Here is a 23,317-nt window from a genome sequence, read left to right on the forward strand (position 1 = left end):
TTTTGCCAAATTAATAAAATAATTCTATTTAAATCTGCTACAAGCAAGTCATGCTACACCTGATTTAAAGGGGGAATATCCTGCAGGAAAAGTTGGTATTGCAGCAATAGCAACTCAAAAAAGGAAAATGTAATTATCTTTAAGAGAGTTTGACAATATCGGGGAAGCGTTTCAGAGATGGAGAAAAATGTGGCTAATAGTTTAGCCTTCAGCTACCTGCTGTGGCTAGCGCCATAAGCTAGCCTCACAACTACGCTAGCTACAGTAGTAACAGCAGTAGTTTAAACTATTAGGAACATTTTCTCAGACAAACAGAGCTGTCAGAGGTCTGTGCTCCGTGCTTTCAGAGCAAAAGTCAGGGGCATCTAGGAGCACGATTAATCTGCGTTAATATTTTTAATTCGACAGCCCTAATAACAACCTTTCAGCATATCGTAATTTAAATGGTCTGAGAGAAAACTACACTTCTGCACCTTTTCTCAACTTTATTTTCAGGCTGTAGAAAATCTAGCCTGAGACGGGAGACTGTGGCCAATCACAGGTCACTTCAGAGAGAGAGAGCGTAAAGAGAGTCTGACAATATCGGAACTGCATTTCAGTGATAGGGAAAAATGTTGCTAAGAAATTAGGCTTCTGCTAACCGCTGCGGATTGCGCCATAAACTAGCCTTGCGGCAGCGGTAGCTACTACAATAGCTCGGGGAAAGCATAATTTTCTCTCCATCTCTTTAATATTTTAGTCCCCTGCGCTAGATCACCGCTGCAGCACAGCTGTGACGGCTACAGTTAGCAAAATGCTAAACTATTAGCAACATTTTCACAGACACACAGAACAAGCTGTCATAATGTGTAATCCCTAAAATGATACATTAATTGTATGTAACCAAGCGTTACAGCGTATGGCTGGTATTGTATTCACCTTGTGAGTCTCTGTGTGCGTGTGTCGTCATGGCAAAATGTGCTCCTTCATACACCTACTGTAGCGGGACCTACCTCAGAGGAGGTTTTAAATACTTCACCAGGTGTTTATATGTCTGCCTGTCTCTCCTGTTGCTTACTTTTTAAAGTGCAGGCAACAAACACGGGAATTAATGTTATTCCAGGCAAACAAAGGTGGGTAACAGTAGCTCAGTGTTACAGCCACCTGTGACTGGCTTCACAGGTCAGAGGTCACACAGATGAATGGATGTCTTGTCCCATTAGTGATCTCTGGTTTCTCAAACTGAACAGTGCTCTATTATCAAAACTGACCGCTTGTTTGCAGCTGAAAGAAACAACCTTTTCCTCTGAGTGTATGTGTCGACAGATGTCTGAGTATCCAACTGGCTGAAGAGCCCTTTTGTGTTTGTATATCTAATTCTTTTTTTTTCCAAGATGGTTTAACTTAATTTACTCTAATAACAGCGGACACTATAGTTTACATCCTCAGAACATCTTATAAATTACTTTTGGGTGAATCTTTTATCATGGTAAATGTCATTTTACATCACAATATGAATATAAAGGATTATATAATACATTTTCCATTAGGATTTACAGTTAAAACAAAGTAAAACTAGAGACCCTTGTTTCAATGGGATCACACCAGCCGCAACAACAAATCAGAATTTTTTTAAAATAGTTTAAAGCCAACTTTTTTCACATGTCCAAAGTTCTGCTCTTATCATAAATTACACCAGTACAATGAAATGAAACAAGCCTCACCAAGAACGAAAAAGGAAACATTTCTCAGTGATGTACTGTTTGACTCAAACAAGCCCACAAATTCTTGAAACCACTGGGGAAAAATAAGAGTTGTTGCATAACAGTTACTGTAGATCAGCCAATCGCGCAATAACCTACAGTAAAGCCAATGAGCACAGCTGCTGCGTTTTCAGCGTTTGTGTAGAGGAGAAAGAGTCTGGTGAGGACTGTAACTTTATAGGAGTTGCTACAGCAGAGAGGCTCTTAAGAGGTGACTGTAAGTAAACTTTAAGGCTCTCAGGCTACAAATATTAAGAGCATGGATGTAAGAGGACAGACATGTAGGGCGCCCCACCCCTCATATATGTATTCTGTGAAGACCTTTGAAGTGTTTATTTAAATCTTAGAAGAAATCCCAAATTACAAAGTCCTGGTTTGGTTTGTCGAGCTCTCAGTTTACGTTTTCTGCTGCATCGCTATCAACAGGTACTTGTCTTATCAGGCTGCTCGCTAAAAATAGCTAGCAGCCCACACTGTAATTTTAGGAGCAACTAAGCAATAAGCCACCTATAGAGTGAAGCAGAGCTGCAATGATTAGTCAGTTAATCGATTAGTTGGTCAACAGAACAATAATCTGCAACTAATTTAATAATAAATTCAATCTTTTAAAAGGGCAATAATGCCAAACATGATGGTTCTAAAAAGGGAGAACTGGCTTCCTTTGTTTTTTCTTAGATCATAAGCAAACTGAATATCTTTGGATTTCAAAAACAAGACATTTAATCATGATGTTAATGATGATAAATATCTGTGTCTGGCATTTTTCACTGATGATTTATGGATCAATTAATCAAGAAAATAATCTGCGGATAAATCAATAATGAAAACAATTGTTGATTGTTATTGTTTCAGTCCTTCAAGAATTTCCCGCTCAGCTTCTCTCTGTGGATTTCACAGTACATCCTGTATTGTTACAGAATACTTCAGATCATTGGCCAATTCAACTAATACCACAAAGGAAGACGAGAAGATTGCACAGTAGCAACGTGAACTCAAATCTCAGCTGGATCAAAGCCAAAAGCATTTACAAGCAAACTTCCCTCTTGTATAAAAACTGAACCTGCTGCTGATTTTGAAAAACACTTAAAATTGGGCGTCTTTGTTGTTTCACCATAGCTGCCTTCATACACATTGACAAAACAATAGCAGGAAGCCTCAGTGATAGCGAGTTCTTGCTAATTGCCCCCAACAGCAACAATATGCAACAGCAACAGTATGCAACAGCAACAGTATGCAACAGCAACAGTATGCAACAGCAACAGTATGCAACAGCAACAGTATGCAACAGCAACAATATGCAACAGCAACCAACAGCAACAGTATGCAACAGCAACAGTATGCAACAGCAACAGTATGCCATTGCAAACGGGGCTGTGAGCCAACTCAGAGGGATTCTGAGACAAGGTTTAGACCTACATGCACTTTTCATTAGGCTACTCAAACATGCATTACTGGGTAAAAGATATCAAACTGTCTCCAAACTGTGATAATGATGCGATTAGAAGTTTTTTTAAAACATTTGTGAATTCCTAAGTGTCCCTTCTCTTCACAATACTTCACTATAGATTTACCCATTTGCCCCAAACTGTGTCTTAAGTGTGAGCCCTTGATACAGGGAAAACAGAATTTACTAACACAAGTCAGAACATGTGGAGGTGTGGGTCGGCTGGGTATCAAACGAAAAGGTTCTCAGACCGTAATGTGTCCTACACCAAATATCAAAAAGTGTGAAGTACCAGAAGATGGCATTGAATACTTGGTCAAATTCTTTGTCTTATTTACTTTCTAATATCAGTCTTTTTATTATTTTACTTTACATAAGGGCTGCAAGTAACAATTGTTTTTGTTAACAATTAATGACACGATAATGTTGACATATTAAAATGTTTTACTCTGTGCATCAACCATTAAAAAGCCCAAAGATATTCAATCCAGCATCAGACAACAAGTATTATTTGAGAAGCTGGAGGAGAGAATTCTTAGCATTTCTATTAGTTGATTAAATGTTTCAGCTCTACGTCACATCAAGGCAACACGGTGGCATTTGAGAAAATTGTCTTATTTTGTCAAATTAACAAAATCGTTTTGTAAAAAGAAAACACTTTCAACATCTGAAGTCACCTGAAGGATGCTCAGTGCTCACGTAAACAACAGGATGCAGCAGAGATTTAAAGCAAATAGACTATTTCTGGACAGAAAAATCCTACATGTATTGTTACTCTAAAGGAAAAAGTATATGTAGGTCATACATTAGGTACAGAAATTAGTAAAATGTTCAGTCTGCTAAACTAAAACGCACACCCTCTGAGCTCCTTTGGTCTGTGGTGAAGGTCTGTGCATTTGTGGTAGAAAACCCACTTATTCCAGAGTGCACGCTAACTGCTGCTGAGTTGCCTGAGTTAACGAGATGTGAAGGCCCATAGATGCCCACTGGCCGTCAACAAGGGTTTTCAGCACTCTTACACTATGTTTTACACAGTAGCACTAGCAGCACTTTAACAGAGCAGCAGCTTCAGTCTCGGTCTACACAGGATGCTAAAGCAGCACAAAATGACACATGCAAGTTGAAAATGTTTGAGCAAAAGTCTGAAGAGAAATAACAGAGAACTGAAGTTTCTTGTGAGTTCAGAGAGCAGTCAAAAGCTGAGCTGAACACAAACACACAGACACGGCCGACGCGTCTGTTGTTAGCCAATATTAGCTTACAGTTGATACATTGGATGTTTCGGGGGCAAATTAACTCAAACAGTCCAGCGTTCGTACAAAAATACAAGCCATATTTGCTTCAAATCTAAAACAGATACTGGAGGGCTAGAAGTCACACCTCAATACTTTATAAATACACATTGATGCATCAGTAACAATAAAATAATAATGTAATATCTGACAATGCATCAGTCACAGGATTCATGTACATTCACTTTTGATACTTTGCACTTTTACTTAAGTATGCTTTTGAGTACTTCACAACTGTCCACAGAATCAGCTTCTAACTGACAACAAGGTTGAATAATCCAACAGGCGCCGACGCACTGACTCTGTTCCTGTGGGTTACTGATTAATGACAGTTTCTCAGTAGATCTGACCGCGAGTAAATGATGAAGTTTATTGTGTGAACTTGTGTGAACTTGTGGTCACACGGTGAGTCATCACTCACAATCTTGCCTAAAGAAGAAAAAAGCAACGTACTTCCAATACTGGAGGGGGAGTGGGTAATTAGCATTTTGAGACAATTTTTCCTTTGAGAACATTAAAAACTGAACTGATTTGTGACTGATGAATGTCTGAATAGAGAGGTCGCCCGTTAAGACCTCTTTCCCCCACTGATGATGAACATTAACAAAGCAAGAATGGAAAAGTGAGATGCAGTTATGACACGAGGGCACAATACAGTGTCGAGCCCTGAGCGCCGCACCAAAAGACCCAAACAATCGGCCTCTGAATAATTCACCTGACCTCTCAGGCCACAGAGCCACTCCTCCTCTCATCTTACCTGATAAAACCCCGACATTTTGATTGACCTTTTAAGCTTAATATTCTCCTAAAACTCAGACGCAACGTGATATCAATCTAACAACAGACGACCTTCAAGCTGCGACACAAAGTCAGATTTGGACACACGTTAGGTTAGATTAATTCGTGCACTGGCTGGAAGTTAAGATTTACCTTACGTGACCCTTTCAGACCTCTTGTCAGAGTTCAGTTTAGATGAAGCGGCTGAGGTTCAGTCACATGCAAGTTTCTAATTCATCGCTCATATTCTGTAGAATTACCCAAACTGCTGCAGTTTTTCTGCCTGTAACACACACATACAATCTTTACTTCATCGTACTCCTCCTCCTTCAACTTGTGCACACATACTTTATTTAATGTTCTTCATTTTGCGACGTGTTGCTTTTGTAAAATACTTCTCTTTTTGAGTTTTTATATCATTTATGTTTGTCATATTTACATATTTTTTTATTTCTGTTCTTTTTTTATTGTGCTTTTCCTTTTTTAGCCTCACTAGCAGCTCTGGTGTTGGTCAGTCAGTCTGTCTGTTGGTCCACCGCATTGGTTCAGACTGGATTATCTCAACCACTGGGTAGATTAACATGAAATTTGGTACAGAGACGTTCATGTTCCCCAGAGGATAAATCTGACCTACTGATCCTCTGACTTTTCCTCTGGCGCCACCATGATTTTCAAATTTGTGATTTTGAAAGAAATGTCTCAACAACTATCGGATGGATTGCGATGAAATTTGGTGCAGACATTCATGTTCCCTTTAGGATGAATTGTACTAATTGTGGTAATCCCTTGACATATTCTCTATAACGCCATCAGGTCAAAACTTTAAAAATGTCCAATATTTTTGTTTATGACTTTTGAATTATCCTCAAATTCATTTTGTGTTTAGAGCTAACTAGCAAACATCTGCATGCTGACACACTATCCTAAAATGCAAACATAATAGCTGTTAGTATTGCCATTGTGAGCATGCTGGTGTTAGCATTAAGCTCAAAGTACTCCACCCCCGTACAGCCTCACAGAGCTGTTAGCTTGGTTTTATTCTTGTTTCTGTATTTCCATTAATTTTACCATCATTTGTACAACTAACTAAAATGTAACTGCATTGCGACTGTTACCCTTTCATCCATAACATAAGATTTTTAATTAGTCGAAATATACAAAGTATTCCTGTTTATGACCATCATGTTATGTTCAGGGAGATGTCAGTCACTCAACATGGGTTTTTGACTATGGCTGCATGCTTTATCCCGTACTGGTAAGAAGGTGTGAGGCATAAATTACAGCATTAAGATATACATTAGGTTGAGACGTCAGCAAGATGGTGTGAAAAGTTAGATATAGCTAGAAGAAGAAAAGCAGATGTAATGTTTTACTTTATTTTAAAATGAAACTATATCTCTAAATGCACTTGGATGTACAACTGTCTTTAGTTGAAAACTAGCCAAGATGTCTAAACTGGCACGTTTACAGAAATATGAACTGTGACTGTAACTTTATAAACTGTATTGTATTTAAGATGTTTTCTGTGTTTTCAGTGGTGCAAAGTAACTAAGTACATTTACTCAAATACTGTACTTAAATACAATTTTGAGGCATTTGTACTTAACTTGAGTATTTCCATTTTCTGCTACTTTATACTTCTGTTCCGCAACATTTTAGAGAGAAATGTTGTACTTTTTACTCCACTATATTTATGTAACATTAGTTACTTTGAAGTATCAGATTATAAATAAAAAATATTAAATCAACCAATACATTTAAATGTAGTTTTATAGATTAAGCTAACCGCAATACATAAAGTAAAGTCAAATTAGCTCGACCTTTACCAGCATTAAAGTGATGAACACATTAATTCATCAATAATTATAATCTAATTATATATGATTCTAAAAAAAGAGGTAATTCTTCTTAATGAGTACTTTTACTTGTGGAACTTTAAGTATATTTCAATGTCAATACTTCTTTACTTTTACTAAAGTAACATTTTAAATGCAGAACTTGCATTTGTGGTATTACAACTTTTACTTTAGTAGGATCCGAGCACTTCTTCCATTAGTGTGTGTTTTAGGTTAAATGTCTATTTTCAGTCACAGTTGAGACATTAACAACTTAGTATCATCAAACTGCGTTACTGTCTGGCCCTGAACAGATAAAAATGTTTGCACCACTAATACAGGATATGAATGAGCACTTCACCACCTCAATGCTGCTGTGGAAGTTACTCATCATTCATCACTGCTAAACCGTACTGACATTTATCTGTGCATAGTTTTCATATCATCACTACTCCCACACACAAAGGGGCAGTCGTCTCCACCTAACACACTACAGATTGCAACCTTCATTTCTAAGCGAAAACATGAAATTATATCAAGTTTTGACAACAGAAAAATCCGGTACAGACACAATAAAACACACTTTAATGGTATACAATGGAGTTCATATAAAAAATGTTGTCTGTAAGAAGTTTTGGAGAAGTTTAACTCCACACAAAACCAGTGCAGTGTAGTTGTAGTGGAAATACCCACGATGACATCTGAGAGATCAAAAGAAAGTGCAGCAGAGGGATTTCCCTTTCCTAAACCAGACGTACCAACTCTTTTCTCATCTCAACTTATTAGTTCCGTTACTTTTTTAGTTTGGACTCTCCGGAGAACAGCAGATAAAGGAAACAGAGTGAGGAGACAGCGCTCGCTTATTTACAACAACTTCCTGTTCGCCTGTCTGCCTTTCTCTCTTCCTCCTCCATCTCTTCCCTTTCTCCCCAAAAAAATCCATCTCAGCATGTCAACCACCTTCCCCGCTTCACCTTGACACCGCCAAGGTTACTAAAAAGGCGAGTGGCAGCGCGTCTTCTTACCGTGCGTCCGGGCGTCCTGCGGTGCGTCCTGCAAAAAGTCCTAGAAAGAAAATCTCCAAACTACGAGCAGAAACGAGGGCTAATGGTTTTCCTCCTGGCTTCCCAACACCCGCCTCTTCGATCCCCTCCCTCTCTCATGCTCTCCCCTCCTCTATTTCTCTCCACCCCTCCCTCCTTCTCTCTCCACTCACTCCCCTCCGTTGGCGCGGGGTTTGATGCGTTTAGTTAAAATTCAACTCCAGGCAAAAATACAGAAACCTCCATTAACAAAAAACATTTAGCACGAGTACAAATGATGTAAATGGGTAGTTAAGAAGTTAGGGTCAACTATGACCTAGTTGGTGAACTTAAAAACCACACAAACCTACACAACGCTTTTTAAGTCAGGCTGATTTGAGCAAGTATTCTCTTTACTTAAGTAAAAGTACTAATAACACACTGTGGAAATGTTTCAAGTAAAAACACTGCATTTGAAATGTTACTTCAGTAGATGTGTATAAGCAATTGTACATACTCAAAGTACAGTACTTAAGTACAATTATGAGTTACTTCAGTATTTCCATTTCCTGCTACTTTATACTTCTACTCCACTATAATTCAGAGGGAAATATTCGTTCTTTTAACTTCAATACATGTATTTGATGGATTTAGTTACTTTGAAGATTCAGATTAATTAATAAAACAAAATATAATCAAAACATAGTTTATCATGTATTATTATAAATTAAGATCTACTTTATTGATCCCTTGGTGAAATTCAGTACATAGTACGCAGTACATATAGTAAAAAAGCTCCTCCTTTATCCTCTGCAACATTAAAGGGATGTACACATTAATGCATCAATCATTATAATCCAGTAATGTACCATATATTATTATAAATGGGACATTGTGCAGAATTATGGAGCTTTTTTACTATCTTTATTCAAGAGCGTGTTTTTCAATTTGTGAGCATGTCTCCATGACTTGACATTGAGATTTTATATTGATTTCCCCCAAAGCCATGCCCTCGCACTCACATAGCCCCTGCTTGTGCTTAGATTTGCTCGGCCTCTCCTCAAACTGCATCCTTGCACTCAGATATTGTTGCTTGCACTCAGATATATTGTTGCTTGCACAGATTTCCTGCGCTCTTTCTGCCTTTTTTCTTCAAACTAAAGTACAATTTTGAAGTATTTTACCTTGGTATTCTCCTTTTATACCTCTATTATAAAGTTAAAGTGAGATATTGTGTTTCCACTACAGCTTTAGTTACTAGTTTCACCTGTACCAAGGCTGAGTCCAACCTTCAGCCATTTGCTGCATGTCGTCCCCTTTCTCTTAACCTTTCCAGTCTATCTGTGCTACCGCTATAATTAAGGCAAAAGGCCAAAAAAAGAGAAAAGAAAGGTTTTTCATACAAAACATGATCATCTTAGAAAATACGAGGTATTGTTGTAGATTAAACATAATGAGCTAACTCTCGACCAATTACAACAATAGAATGCTGATTACATGTTGACTCATCTGCAATAATATGAGCTCTTATTATATATATCATATACGTAGTATGTTGTCATACTCAGAAAAGACCATTCTGCACAATGAGCAGTAATTTTACACAGTTGTACTGCTGTCAGCATTCGGGTTTTTAAAGAATCATTGAGCGCCCCCTTGTGGACAAATAAAATAGCCTATTTCAGTAGGTTTCTTTTCTATACTACCATTTAGTATCTGTTAAGTGCAGCGTCCAGCTTCATGCTCAGTCAGTGTGTTGTGGATATTCACCACATGGAGTAACCGGGTTGCCTTGTTGGCAGGATTTATATTCCATCATAGATTCTTTATATTTGGAGACTTTTGTGGACTGAGATATTTCTTTGCTCGTCCATACGACTAAGTTTGACAAATAATTCTGTTGAGGTTGTTGAATATTACTGTTGTTAAAATCCATGACTTTGTGTAGAATCTTTTATTTCATGTGTGTGCATCAACTCAGCTAAGATCTTGATGCAGTACAGCTTAATGTTACTTTTGTACATATTATACATCAGTTAAATGTATATTCTTTGTTCAGTGTAGTTGTAAAGTAGTTTAATCTTTCATAATTGTGAAAAAATGGTAAATTGCTTAATCAGTATGATAAAATGACAAGTTATACCTACTCTTAATTATGTTTCAGAAACCACACATCAGTTCACAGATCTGATCTGAACTCCGTATTAGACAGAGTGGCTTGCAGAACATCTTCTCCTCCAGTTCTTACTGGACTATAAAAGGTGATTGCACATTCCTCCGTAGAGGGATCAACTACACCTCTAGGGATTCTTTATTAGACAGGAGGTCTTAGGCTCTGGCTCACACCAACATCTCCATCACTTCTCCATCACAATTGCTACTAATAAGTATAAACACAGCTATATTAACAGAATTAAGATTAACACAATATACATTCATAATGTCACAGTCTGCTTCTCTCATTACCTGCTGCACATTTTTGTATTTTTCCACTCACCCGGCCTCCACCTCACCCCACCGCCTGGCCACTCCCACTTCATCAGCTCACCTGGTCTCCAGCTGCATCTCTTCTCCAATCAAGCCAGTGTGTAAGCCACTCCTGCTCACCCACTCGGTGCTAGATTGTACTACGACTCATGCGAGACTCTTCAGCACTTCGTTCCGGATGGTCTTGTTAGACCTCAGTGCTGCTTTCAACACTGTTGATCATGACATCCTACTACAGAGACTGGAACATTGTGTTGGCATAAAAGGAACCGCACTAAGCTGGTTCAAGTCCTATTTATCGGAGCGATCTCAATTTGTACTTGTTAACGATAAATCCTCCATGACAGCCAAAGTCAGTCTTGGAGTCCCGCAGGTTTCTGTACTTGGACCGATTCTATTCACCTTATATATGCTTCCTTTGGGCAATATTATAAGGAACCATTCTATAAACTTTCGTTGTTATGCAGACGATACCCAATTATATCTATCAATTAAACCAGACGAAATCAATCAATCAATCAATAAATCAATTGGCTAAACTTCAAGCCTTAAGGACATAAAAACTTGGATGTCTAGCAACTTTTTGATGTTAAACACAGACAAAACTGAAGTTATTATACTTGGCCCTAAACGCCTCCGAAACGCATTTTCTAATGACATAGAAGCTCTGGATGGCATTAATTTTGCCTCTAGCACCACTGTAAGGAATCTTGGCGTCATCTTTGATCAGGATCTGTCTTTAACTCCCACATAAAACAAATCTCAAGGACTGCCTTCTTTCATCTACGTAACATTGCAAGAATAAGACACATCCTTTCTCAAAATGATGCAGAAAAACTAGTCCATGCATTTGTTACTTCAAGGCTGGATTACTGCAACTCATTGTTATCAGGTTGTCCCAAATAGTCGCTTAAGACTCTTCAGTTGATCCAAAATGCAGCGGCATGTGTATTGACAAGAACAAGGAAACGGGATCATATTACTCCTGTATTAGCTGCTCTGCACTGGCTCCCGGTAAAATACAGAATATAATTCAAAATCCTTCTCCTGACTTACAAAGTAATTAATGGTCAGGCTCCAGCATATCTTAAAGATCTCATAGTACCTTATAAACCAACTAGAGCATTGCGCTCCCAGACTGCAGGGTTACTTGTAGTTCCTAGAGTCTCTAAGAGTACAATGGGAGCCAGAGCCTTCAGCTATCAAGCTCCTCTCCAGTGGAACCAGCTTCCAGTTTGTGTTCGGAAGGCAGACACACTCTCCACATTTAAGAGCAGGCTAAAGACTTTCCTTTTTGATAAAAGCTTATAGTTAGGGCTGGCTCAGGTTTACCTTATATCAGCCCCTAGTTATGCTGCTATAGGCTTAGACTACCGGGGGATACCTCCCTGCTCTCTTCCTTCTCTTCCTCTCTCCTCCCCTCCCTCTCCCCTCCTCTCCCTCTCTATCTGTATGCATTTATGTAAATGTATGTTACTAACTCGTCATCCGGGCATCATCCCCGGAGTTTCTGTGTCTCTCATGTGGCAGGTTGCCACTGATAAAGTTTACGTCAGGATCATGAATCGTGGCTGCGCCTGCTGCCCTGGTCCTGCTGGACACCGGGAAGCCTTTTTGACGTTTTCCTGGATTCATCCATACTTTCTCTTTTTTCATAATTTCTGTCAAATGTTGTATTTGTACTATGTTGTTTATCCTGTACATACGTCATCTATTGCACATCTGTCCGTCCTGGGAGAGGGATCCCTCCTCAGTTGCTCTCCCTGTGGTTTCTTCCATTTTTCCCCCTTTAATTATGGGGTTTCTTTAAGGAAGTTTTTCCTTGTGCGATGCAAGGGTCTAAGGACAGAGGGTGTTGTATCCTGTACAGTCTGTAAAGCACACTGAGACAAATGTATAATTTGTGATATTGTGCTACACAAATAAATTTGATTTAGATTTGATAGCGCCTCCTGGAGGGCAGGAGGGTAAGACTCCTCAGGACTCACCCCCTCCACCTCTGATCCTAACAGAATGGTGTCGTCTGCAAACTTACTTTCTAAACTAAGACACAGTTGGCTCACTTGGAGAAACTATAAAAACATTCCCAACTCGTCATCTGTACACCAGATCAATTTACTGTTTTTTTGTATAAAGTTTGCTTACATTTTTCTCCATATTTGTAATTTCAATTTGTTTTCTTATTTTGTTTATTTTGTTTAATTACGCCTTTTTAATTATATATTTTTTTGTAATATTAAAAATCTTTTTAATAGGAATCTTTATTGACTCATTAATGGCAGCTTCTTCATTTGCAGAAGCAACAGGAGTTCATTAAGAAGGTCTCAAGGGGGTTCAGTCATTTCAGTTGAGAAACTACTTTACTTTTTTCTTCTTTTTAAAATGTGTACTGTTCAGGAAAAATGTGCCTCGTCTAAACCTGAACGGAGGAGTGGTAGGCAGGACTAGAACACGTTATTTTACTTGAGAGCCTACATAAATATCAAATTTTTAGCATTTTCTTTTCTTTTTTTTCCGTATATAGGCAAACATTTCTTGGGGGGGATTCACAACCTCAGTTATCTAAAGACCCTCTGTCCACTCATCTTCCATGAGCTTCTGTGTTAAAGGTTTACAGTAGATAACCAGGTATATAGAGTAGGGTCGATGCAAAAACGTCAATACAGATTACGCTCCGCTTCTTACTAATAGTCAGTGAAGATGCACTATATGGACAAAAGTATTGGGCCCACCTACACATTACACCTACAGGAGCTTTTATGACATTCCATTCCAAATTCACAAGTATTAATATGAAGTCGGTTCCCCCTTTGCAGCTATAACAGCTTCCACTCTTCTGGGAAGGCTTTCTACAAGATTTTGTAGCGTGTCCGTGGGAATTTTTGCCCATTCATCCAGAAGAGCATTAGTGAGGTCAGACACTGATGTTGGACAAGAGGGCCCGGCTCACAATCTCCGTTCTAGTTCCTCCCAAAGGTGTTCAATGGGGTTGTGGTCAGGGCTCTGTGCAGGCCAGTCAAGTTCTTCCTCACCAAACTCATCCAACCATGATGTTCACCACCTCATCCACCACCTTTATGGACCTTACTTTGTGCACTGGGGCACAGTCATGCTGGAACTGAGAAGGGTCTTCCTCAAACTATTTCCACAAAGTTGGAAGCATAGAATTGTCCAAAAGGACTTAAGATGGTAAGATGAATGCAAGTAATGTAATGCATGTGATTAAGTAAAAAATAAAAATAAAACTTCCTAAAAATACAAATGCAGGTGCAGGCTGTGGTTTTGCAACAAGTATGTTCATTATACTGAGTTACTACTGCAACACTCTCAATTCATACATTTACTGCACAGGCTCTCATTCGCAATCGACATAAACTGTTTTAGTGAGGTGTTCGGCCACCTCGAGCCTCCAGAACAGCTTCAGTGGTATTTGCCCTAGATTCTCCAAATCCACTGAAAAGATGACCTCCATTATTCATTCTTCTTCTTTGGTGTTAGTTACTCATCACATTATTCAGTACCCCTCGTATTATGTGTACATTAAGTTTATCCGCTAATTTCTTTTCTCTTTAAGTTTCAAATTAGTTTGACACAGTTATGAATAAACAAGTGAAATATAACTTACATGATAAACATTAATGCAATGTGCATATAAATATAAATCAGTGCAATGAAACAGTCATTTTATCTTTGCTGTTATTTATTCATATCATCATTATCATGACACAGGATGCAGGATTCTTCATGGTATTCTGGGTGTTGTAGTTCTTTCTCTGCACATGTCAGCAGCAGCTTGTTTCTCTCTGCAGACCGTCTGGTTGTTGTGGCTGATGACGTCTTTCACTTCGGTGACATCTGTGAACTTGATAATAACTTTGGAGTGGTTTGGTTATGTTATCAAGACAGGAAAGACAGGATCATATAATTCATAAGATAACTGAGTAGTGGGAGGCACGGCTCAGAGGCTGGACTAGAAGCTAAACGAGCACAGAGGTATGTTTTGGTGTCAACATGCTTGGAGGTTTTTTTGGGGTTTAGGAGGAGCTCGAGGAGACCACAGTTAAAATACTTAAGATTAAAAAACAGGCTGTTCCAGGCTGTTCTAAGCAAAGGAGGAGAATACTGACGGGTTGGGTTTCTTGGGTGTTTTATGGCCTTATTTTGGTTTTGTCTCAATCGTTTGGAACATATCAACACCAGTCCAGCTAAAAGGAGAATCTGCCTGACCTGATCTGTGCAGAATCAATAATCATTCTCCCCAGTAGCCTGATTTACTCTCTTCAGGGTCAATAAGGAACATTTTCTGTCATGTTATGACACACACTGGGTCGTTAAGTTCCTTACAGGACCATATATGTGTGTGTCATGCTAAAACATAACTTAGGTAATTAGGTTCAGGGTCTTGCCCAGCGACACATTCATTTGTGGGCAGGGATCAAACTACCAACCCTGAACCACAGCTGCCCCTAAACACTGACACACTGTACGTTGGAATCAAGCCTGAACTTTAAAGAGACGTGAGACTTACACTTATCAACAATAAAAGAATACAAGGAGTTGCAGCTCTGTTGGTGATCTAGCATGTAAGTGTTATCAGATGATATATAATTATTAGATAGTACAATTTCTACTTCTACTTCTGCTTGATAATAATAATAATAATAATAATAATAATAATAATAATAATAATAATAATAATAATAATAATAATAATAATAATATTTAAATCCATTCAAAGGTAATAGTTTTTGTAGAACATAATCAGGTTTAAACACATGGGTTTCAAATGACCCATGTGTGCCAAGTGTGATAACAATGAAAAAAAGTCATACTATAACAATAATATTGTTAAAATGTATTATTTTAGCAGTGGTTTGTACCAATAAATACATTTAATATTTGAAATCTTTATTTGCCACTTTGCTAAAATAATTATTTTCAACAATATTATTATTATAGTATGTCTGTTTTTCATTGTTATCACACTTGGAAGACATGGGTCATTTGTGACCCATGTGTGTGTAAACCTGATGTAGTAATACAACAACTATTTTAGTTCATAAATTAAGAAAGAGGGAATGAAAATAATAATTTGTGGTCATCAAAAACCAGATATTTAATGAATACTTGGAATATTACAAAAACACAGTCGCAGCGTTCTCGCACACTGCACCTGCTCACAGTGGCCCACCAGGTCAAGTAGTCGTGGCTGTGCCTGCCTTAGGTTGTCCCGAGGTTTACCAGGGGGATCTTACCCGTCATGGGCCAACCAGTCTTCCATACTTGCCTGTTTTTACTAAAGTACTTGTACTTTACGTGTGCATTACTTTTTTATGGTACGTAATACTTCTACGTATCTCCGTAACGATTTATAACAAAATAGCTTCACTACACTGCATTTTACTGACCGATACATTGCGCTCCAGTTACTTTTCAGATTTAAATTTTACATTAAAAACATTTTGTCAGGAGACCGAACTGTAGGTTGGGAGCAACTGGACTATAATATCTAACTGTATATAACGTAGTTTTTAAACCACAGTAAACATTGATGCATCAGTAAGAACAATGTCATTTATTATAATGCAGTATATCAGTCAAATGGGCTGAAAGTACTTTTACCTTCCTTACATTTAGTTGATAATAATTATTTTCGTAGGACTTTAAATGCATGATGGAGTATGTTTTAATGATTGCTATTGGTACTTGAGTAAAGAACATAAATACTTCTTCCACCACTGGTTTAAAGTGATGGTGTATCTATAGAAGGCAATGCATACTTTTATGACATTTTATGTGTAAGAATATAAGACTTTCTTACCAGAATGTAGGAGGGAGCGCTCTACCTGAACGGTTGATTCAATGTCTGTGGTGGCTGAGTCTCTCTGTTTAGTGAGAATGCAGATATGTATTCCTGAAAGCAGCTTGGCATCCTCTTCAACATGCTTCTGATACTCTCTCTTCTTCCTCTCCTTTTTCTGTTTTTTGTGTCGCCTCCTTTTTCCTTGCCAAGTCTGGGACTTCATCCTCCTGTCTTGCTCTGTCCTGTCTTTCACTTCTCTGCTGTGAGTCCTCAAACATGGAAAGGCCAATCAGTCCTGGAGAAGGAGACCTCTGGAGTTCCAGGTCTGTCAAGTGGCCGACGTCTCAGCTTTCCTCTCCTCTCTTTATTAGATCAACAACCCCACACACAGTTTTGTAAAAGATATTTAGGAGTCCTATTTAGTAAAATATCTGTGAAATAATCTTTAGTTCACATGTGATCTGTGACGAAAGCTGCAGAAGGTCACAAGTGAAAGGACTGCACATCTTTCCGTCTGTAAAGTTTCCTCTCGTGCATACACACTTTACAAATGTAGTCCATTTTATGCACATGCAATTTAAACAACAACTAAAGTAATGTTTACTAATTAAAATAGTTGTGTGCAAGATAAAACATGCATTTTCATCTCCTGATTACAGTACATCTTACTCTACTGATATTTGGAATGTAACTAATGAAAAAAGTAATTTGCTTGTCATTAAAATGTGGGGAAAGTAAATGTACTCTTTCCTAAACACAATACAGTTTTACTAAACAGAAAAAGTCAAGTACAACAGTGTTTTTTGCTCTGCTGTAAAGTGTGTCTTACCGCTGTAGTGGCTTGTGTGGGAATGAAGCTGGACCTCAGAGTCCCTGTAGAATATTACACGTGTTCCACACGGAACAGAACTTCTGTGTTCTAGTTCTACTGTCAATCATAATATAGAGGACTGTACTCAAGTACAAATATTACTTTTAAATAATAACAATCATGTAATTGTTTTAAATATTTTATTATTGTAGTATCTTAAAAAAAAACAAAGTACATTAAATTAGAAACTCTTATCTTTTTCCAATGTTTGAACTTTTCCGGGCTTTTAAATCAGCAGATGGAATTGGCTCAGTTTCTATAAAGAACATAATATCTAAAACTTTTTTTTTTATAGAGCATATAAACTATATACAACAATATTTCAGCTGTGCTATTGTTTATTATCATACAGCCAGTTTGGAAGACATTCAACCCCCAGAATAAAACTTTAAAAACGGCTGAAATAATCATATCCATCCCAATAAAATTCAATAAATTCACAACATTTTCAGCTTCCCTGGTTATTCCAATACCTTCATTTTAATTAGTAGGCTATATGCGAAGAGGTGTTGCCACTAACTTCTGTGAACTTGACAACAGTCTTCTCCCTCGAGTACTTCCTGTCTCTCACTCTGCTCTTGTTAATGTTGGTGTATGCTGCCACCTAGAGGTCAGGATACCATCAATCCTCATAACATCTTGTGTCCTGAAACGCTTATAATTCCTCAGCTCATCCAGTCACACAGATGAGATTCTGCTTCAGGTTTTAAAGCAGCACTAAAGATGTTTATCAAAAAAACTAATTAAGATGCTGCACATCCGTCTGACTCTGAATGTCCCACCATGAGTGCTATTACACACTAAACTGCCTCAGAGCAAAATTAACTCTCTGTTTGTAAGTTAGTTTTGGTTTTAGCTGCAGCAGGAGGCAGTTTAACTAGTTTCTGTTCTGAGTTTTAGCCTGAGATGAGAAACATTTGACTCATAATACCTGCAGTGCTCCTGCAGTGGGAATGAATCAAATCCTGTTATTAAAAGTGGCCCAAACATACAGTCCTGCTGGTTTAAGCAAACGTTGTTGCATGGAAACAGTTATTAGATATGTGTCTGATTACAAGGACCAGTGTTCCCTCCGCCGCTAAAAGTACTTTCCTTTGAACAATTACGATCTCAATGAAACATCTTCTCATCAGCATTAGGGCTGCAAGTAATGATTATTTTAATTATCGATCCATCTGCCAATTGTTTTCTTGATTCATTGTTTAATCATTTTGCCAGTAAAATGTCAGACACTTGAGAAAAACATCACATCACACTCAAGTATCTTTTTATCTGATTAATAGTCCAACATTTAAAGATTTAACGTATTTATTCATTAATAAATGTTTATCTGATTAAAAAACAAAGTTATTGATTTGGATATCAAAGATGTTCCATGTACAATGATATACACAGATAGACACAATGTAAGAATCTGGTACCTGCAAATGTTTGGCATTTTTGCTTGAAATGTGAAACTTAATCTTTTATCAGAATAGTTGTCGATGTTAATGTTCTGTTGATGGAATAGTTTCAGCTGTAACTCCAAAAGGCTCCTTTACATCTTCAAACACAAGATCTCTCCCCTCACAAAGCCCTGACTGGTGCATCTCTGCCAATGACACTGAACTCTTCCCTTTCTCTTCTTCTCTTGCAGTTAAACCTCCTGCTGGATGCTAACTGTGACCAGACTGTCTTTGTGTCTATTCTTTCACATGACACCACGACGAGTCTCTTATTAAAGCTGCTACAACTCCTTCTGGACTAAGCCTCCTCAGATACTGTTGTCACATCTTTTACCCCATTGTGTCCCCTAATCTGCTCAACTTCTTCCATGTTAACCCTTTAAAAAGGTGCTTTTCTATTTCTCCACCAGCATTGTTAATTAATTCAATAGTTAAATACATAAATACATGTAACGTTGAGCTTTTTCTTTTCTTTTTTGTCCGTATATAGGCAAACATGTCTCAGGGGGATTCACAACCTCAGTTATCTAAAGACCCTCTGTCCCCTCATCTTCTATGAGCTTCTGTGCTAAAAGTTTACAGCATTATATAACCAGGTATGTAGAGCAGGGCCGATTAAAAAAGCTAAAACGTTTCAAAAGAAATGTCCCCGTTGTGGGACTAATAAAGGATTTCTGATTCTGATTCTGAGACAGATTACTCTCCTCTTCTCACTAATGGTCAGAGTGAAGATATGTTGTCCTGTGTAATGCATGATGATGAAGTAAAAACACTTTTAGTAAAAGTAAACCTGATTTAAAAAAGAAAAACTACTACTACAGTATATGTTCATTATACTGAGTTACTACTGCAACACTCTCAATTCATACATTTACTGCTCGGGCCCTCGTTTGCTGAGAACTTAAATATTCCTCAACATCCCAGCAACAGGAATAAAGATAGATGACACATTAAAAAAGAAACATAAACTGTCTTAGTGAGGTGTTCGGCCACCTCCAGCCTCCAGAACAGCTTCAGTGGTATTTGCCATAGATTCTGCAAATCCACAGAAAAGATGACCTCCATTATTCATTCTTCTTCGTTGGTGTTAGTTACTCATCACATTATTCAGTACCCCTCGTATTATGTGTACATTAAGTTTCTCCGCTAATTTATTTTCTCTTTAAGTGTCAAATTAGTTTGACACAGTTATGAATAAACAAGTGAAATATAACTTACATTATAAACATTAATGCAATGTGCATATAAATATAAATTAGTGCAATGAAACAGTCATTTTATCTTTTCCGTTTCATATTCATATCATCATTATCATGACACAGGATGCAGGATTCTTCATGGTATTCTGGGTGTTGTAGTTCTTTCTCTGCACACGTCAGCAGCAGCTTGTTTCTCTCTGCAGACCGTCTGGTTGTTGTGGCTGATGACGTCTTTCTCTTGGTTTAACCAGTCCCGCTTTCTTTTACAGAAAGTTGTTTTTTAGTTGGTGTTTTGAATTAGTTAGGTATGTTTATCTATTTAAATAGTTAATAAACAGGTATTTAAAATATTAAGTTCTGACACTAAAGGGGAAGAAATAAGTAACAATAACATAACCCAGAGGAAAAAGAATCAGGAGAAACTGAAATGTATAAATCAAAAAACTAATTTATTAACAATTTAAAAAAGCTAATTTAACAAATTCAAAACACCAACTGAAAGCAAACTTCTGTAAAAGAAAAAATAGCACTGGTTAAAAAACACATCAAGTTAAATATAAATCAAATACCTCAACTCAAAGCTAGCAGTGTCACTCTGAAAACTGAGCCAAAAAAGTGAAACTACGTCTCGCACAGAGCTGACGTCATTTATCTCCAGGCCCTGATGAGGGCTTGAGATCACCTGAGAGGTGCGGTACCTGGAGGAAGAGAAAGAGACACACACGTCACAGTACGTAACATTAACGTTCTCTGGATCTGATCACACTGTATGTGCGTCCTACATATACACATATATCCATTGACACATAATGTATCTATAATATATCTATAATTATTTCCTAAAAAAAACAAAACACTGTCTCTCTGCATCTAAATGATGTGATTCAGGGACTTTATGTTATGTTATTTTGCTTGCTCCATTCAGATCCTCTAATCTTTACACAGCCCTGCACAATTTTCAAAAGTCCAGGAGTAGAGTTAGTTTCAATTTCCATGTCATGCCAAACATTTTGCTGTTTTATATAAGTATGGCATGCTTAAAAAAGGAGAATAGAAAACTAAACTAAACTCATGTTTTGTATCACTGAGATTGCAAGACCAAGTTTCTCATAACTGAGAAATATCTGCCTTAAAGTTATGGTGGGAAAAACACTTTTAAACGTGGCGGTAATTGATCTGTTGTCTGCAGGCTGCTGGGAATGCAACTATGAGGATTTAAAGTGAAATTGATTTCATGGAGGAGAAGCTTGTGGATTTTTCTTTCAGTTTCTTTTTCCCTTTTTTTTTATTTTGGAGCAACTGATAACAGCTCAGTCTAGGTTTAGGTGATTTAAAGGTGAAAATGTGTCTAGCTGTCTATTAAAACTTGACTAAACATCTTTGAAAATGTAAGTATTTCAGATTATTACCTTTATTTAATTTTGTTTATGGTATTTTCAGCATTTAACAGGTTAAAAAAGCTGTTAAAAAAGCAGTTGAAACATTGAATCCTATGTGCTACTGCACAGCTCTATAAACCACGGGGCACACAGAAGTCATCTTCTCTTAAAAAAACATATATATGCTACATGGGCTGAGAAATAAAAGGCCATCCCTTGCCCTCCCCTTCTCCGAACCATCTCTTCCCTCTCCTTTGCAAGTGAATGTTTTCAATCAAATTGCCACGCAGCAAATCCAGAGCCAGGTGGTGATCTAGCACAGGAAACCTGCACATATTGCACAGAGTGGGAGGAACAGGGATTAAAGGGGGTCCAGCAGCACATTTTTGCTGCGGGGCCCCCCTAATCCAACCATGATGGTAAGAGAAAGTTGAACCAGAAAAGTTTTGCAGAATCTGATGAATATTTCTTATTAGCCGTTTGTAATAATTTTACCTGGTGTTCAAACCAAAAGCAGGCCTGCGTTTAAAAAAATTCAAGTTGCTGCATTGGTAAGGACATGTTACTTCAACGGGTTTAAAGCTCTGGAAAGTTGTCATGGGGGCAATCATTTTTTCCTCTCAAATCTTTCTGGACGACTTCCATTTTTTTTGCCAGGGTGGCTGCCTCAATGCAGTGTTCCCATTGATCTGAATGTGATAGAGGAAGTATTCAGATCCTTTACTCAAGTAAAATAACTAATACCACACTGTGAAAGTACTCTCTTACAAGAAAAAGGTTTGCCAGTCCCCTCCAGCTCCCTGATTGGATGACATCCTACGAGCAGCTGAAAGACAATGATGGAAATCAAAAGACCTTGACGACCTCCTTACCTGACACTCTCTTCTCTACTCTTCCTCTTTCTCTATTTCTTTAAGCACTTTCTTTCAATCTAAAATTCAATCCTCCTTCTTAACCCCAAACAACTCTACTCTATCTTCTCTACCCTCCTCAATGCCCCCAGTCCCCCACCTCCTTCTTCCCTTCTACCATGCCACTTTGTCAACTACTTTGTAAAAAAGGTAGATGACATACAATCTTCATTTCCCAAATGTTCCAACTCACATCACCTGTTCATCATCCACATCCCTTCCCCCCACTCTAACTTGTTTCTCCCCCCTCTCTCCAAATGAAGTTCTAACCCTCGTTACCTCTGCCCGCCCTCCCACCTGCCCTCTGGACTCTATCCCCTCTCACCTTCTCCAGTCTATTGCTCCTGACCGCCTTCCTTTTCTCATCCATCTCATCAACACTTCTTTAACAACTGGTTGCTTTCCTAACACTCTTAAAGAGGCGAGAGTGAACCCTCTCCTAAAGAAACCCTCACTCGACCCCTCTGAAGTGAACAACTACAGACCTGTCTCTCTTCTTCCATTTCTTTCCAAAACACTTGAGCATACGGTCTTCTGACAACTCTCTTCTTACCTTCACCAGAATGACCTTCTCGTATTTTCTCATTTCTGTATGTGTATAAATTGGTTTGGCTTATTTTAAATACATTTAGCTGGTAATACTTATGTACTTTTACTTAGAAGTAAAATTTTAAATTGCAGGACTTATAGAGTATTTTTACATGCGGTAGGCCCTATTATTAAGGGATCTGATTCTTCCACCACAGTCCTTAAATGATTTTGTTTTGTTTGTCCCATCTAGACTCCCTGATCTTCACACAGCCCTGCAAAAGTCCAGGAGTAGGGTTAGTTTTTATTTCCATGCCATTCATTTTGCAGCATTATATTCAAAAAAATCACTAGATTTTGGATTTGGTAGAGAGTTGTCCATGTCTACAAATATTGATTTCGACCAAATGAATATCATGTATGAATTTGAAGTAGCCTACAGGATCTGAATACTTCTTCCACAACTGGATCTACCTTACTGTTTGTGCCTGTGCTACTGAGTAGAAGCAGGAGCTACCTGAAGGCAGCACTGTCCATCCAAAAAAAAGTAAAAAGGGAAATTAAAAAAAGAAAAACACCTGA

The 23,317-nt window shown here is 38.0% G+C and overlaps 1 protein-coding gene across 4 annotated transcripts in view; it reads right to left on the bottom strand.

Annotated features, from left to right (window-relative positions):
* The window catches only part of LOC115013305 (phospholipid-transporting ATPase ID-like), a 46,907-nt gene extending 36,306 nt beyond the window's left edge, over nucleotides 1-10,601 (bottom strand). For 2 of the 4 annotated variants that reach the window (XM_029439510.1, XM_029439507.1), the window contains exon 1: nucleotides 8,116-8,252. The gene's annotated coding sequence lies outside the window, so the exon portion shown is untranslated. Of the gene's footprint in view, nucleotides 1-7,848; nucleotides 8,019-8,115; nucleotides 8,253-10,578 lie in introns of those variants that run through there. The other 2 variants (XM_029439508.1, XM_029439509.1) reach the window with 2 other exon arrangements.
* Between the last annotated feature and the right edge of the window lie 12,716 nt (nucleotides 10,602-23,317).

This window comes from Cottoperca gobio, chromosome 9 (genome assembly GCF_900634415.1).
Source record: "Cottoperca gobio chromosome 9, fCotGob3.1, whole genome shotgun sequence".
NCBI lineage: Eukaryota > Metazoa > Chordata > Actinopteri > Perciformes > Bovichtidae > Cottoperca > Cottoperca gobio.